At 48.2% G+C, this 2,280-nt stretch overlaps 1 protein-coding gene across 1 annotated transcript in view; it reads right to left on the bottom strand.

Annotated features, from left to right (window-relative positions):
• The window catches only part of LOC102422070 (leucine-rich repeat-containing protein 37B-like), a 44,121-nt gene extending 43,845 nt beyond the window's left edge, over positions 1 to 276 (bottom strand). Inside the window, exon 1 of the mRNA XM_023748311.1 lies at positions 256 to 276. The gene's annotated coding sequence lies outside the window, so the exon portion shown is untranslated. The remainder of the gene's footprint in view (positions 1 to 255) is intronic.
• Between the last annotated feature and the right edge of the window lie 2,004 nt (positions 277 to 2,280).

Raw genomic sequence — 2,280 nt, 5'->3', positions numbered from 1 at the left:
TGAGAGGTTGGGTAGGTGGGAGGACATCAACCAAAGAACTTGCTATGTATATATGCATAACCCATGGACAGAGACAATAGTGTGGTGAAGGACTGGGGTGGGGGGCGGGGGAGGACTGAAAGGGGTCAATGGGGGGAAAAGGAGGATATATGTAATACTTTCAACAATAAAGATTTTTTTTAAAAGTCATGGCTAATAATAGTAAAAATAAAATGGTCCATGAAAAAAGAAGGATGGTTGAATTGAGGCACATACCTGGTAATTTACTATACTTCTGGGGCTCTGTGAAAGTAAAATTGGAAAGCACTTAAATGGAATAATGTTTCTACAATGCATTAAAGAATGTTTAAACATTTTTTCTGGGAACTGAAGGGAGTTCTGAATAGGCAGTTTGGGAGTGATGATAAAGCATCCTTTGGGTTATAACGCATGAGAAATTTTGTCAAGCACACATATCTTAAAACCACATAATAGTAAATGCAAGCAAGATTCTTCCTGTGAACATTTCTTAAGTTAAGGGGCAGCATAAAATGACATGGGGCTTTAACATCATTAAATTTGGGCTTGACCTCGAGCTTCCACCGCTATTGTCATGAACCTTAAGTAAGTCCCTTCACCCTCCTGAGTTTACGTTTCTTTATCTAATAACAAGAATAATCACAATAAAATGGGGCCCAGCGGAAAGGGTGTAGCGAGGCATCCGTAGGCGTTCTGTAAGCCCTGCAAATGCCAGCCTGTTACCCTGAGTTCAGTGCTTCCTGCGGTGGAGCTGGGAGTGTGCACCTGGGCCCCTTCACTGGAGATTTCGGGGAAAGCTGCTCTGGTCTCAGGCCTTGGGCTCCGTGGGCATCCCTGGCTGAAGAGCATGACCCTCCATGAAGGCACGGGAGCCGGGCGGCCTTGCAGCCAGGAAGGCCAGGCTGGGAGCACCCTGAGGACGCTGTGGGTGGTCCCCGGACATTTAAGTGAAATGTCAGCGGGGAAAACGAAACCGCCCCCTCCGGCCTTTTCCCCAAGGCACCTGCCGAGGGGTCATTTCATGAACCAGTTTTGTCTGAAATCCTAACATTCGAGAAGCCTGAGGAGGCCACCTGTGCTGCTGTGGAGAGTTCTCTCTCAAAAATCAGTGCCTGCGAGCAAGGGCCCCGCTCAGAGGACCTGAGGCGGCTGAGGTGCCGAGGCTGGACTCCGGGGCGCCCCGTCGCCCGGAAGCCGTGTCTCCATACTCCCTCCACCCTGCTCTCAGCTCCCAAACCGCCATGGTTTTGTTACTGTCGGTGGGATTCGAAAAAGGCACCACTCCTCCATTCCACCTCCAACTGTCAACTGCTGCTGCAAAGGGCACCAACTCCCTCATTCCACCTCCAACTGTCAAAGGCTCCCACAAAGGGCACCAACTCCTCCATGTGTCCAGGCCAATGGTCTGGCAGGGGGTGGGCAGCAGGCAGGCAAGGACATTGCTGCCCTTGACCCTCCCTGCAGGGCCCTGAGGGTCCCCAGCTCTTACCCTACAGGGGTGTGGTATGGGGGAGACAGACCCTTTTTGTCCTTCTAGACTCCATCCTCACCCCCAAGTAAAATGATCCTTGGGAGGCTCAAGGGCTGCCTAGGGGCTTCTGAAGAGGATGTGGGAGAAAAAAGTACAACTTTCATTCCTATTGATTTGTATTTTACTTTCAATTTTTAATTTATTGTGGGGGTTTTTCAAATAAGCAGCACATTCGTATGCTTTAAAACGGTAAAGTTAAAAGGATCTCGAAGAGACATTGGTACCCCCATATTCATAGCAACATTCTTCACAATAGCAAAAAGGTAGAAGCAAAGGTAACAAGGGAGGACAGAATAAACAAAATATGTTCTATACACTGGAATATTACTCAGTGCCCCCACTTGCTACAATATGAACTTGGAGTTCACTATGCTATGTAAAGAAAGTCAAAGACAAAACCGCAAATGCCGTATGATCCCATTTGTATAAGGTGTCAGAGTGGTCGAATTCACAGGACTAGAAAGGAGAGTGGTGGTTGCCAGGGGCTGGAGAGCAGGCATGGGTAGAGTTTCGGTTTTGCAAGATGAAAATGTTCTGGAGATGGATGGTGGTGATCATTGCACAACACTGTGAATGTACTTAATGTCACAGACGTGTACACTAAAAGATTGTTAAGATGGGCCGGGTCAGTGTGGCTCAGTGGTTGAAAGTCTATGAATCAGGAGGTCTCAGTTCAATGCCCAGTGAAGGCACATGCGTGGGTTGTGGGCTCAATCCCACTAGGGTGTGTG

Source organism: Myotis lucifugus, unplaced genomic scaffold (genome assembly GCF_000147115.1).
Source record: "Myotis lucifugus unplaced genomic scaffold, Myoluc2.0 scaffold_1262, whole genome shotgun sequence".
NCBI lineage: Eukaryota > Metazoa > Chordata > Mammalia > Chiroptera > Vespertilionidae > Myotis > Myotis lucifugus.
The sequence above is the reverse complement of the archived record's forward strand: the minus strand, read 5'-3'. Positions and strand labels throughout refer to the sequence as shown.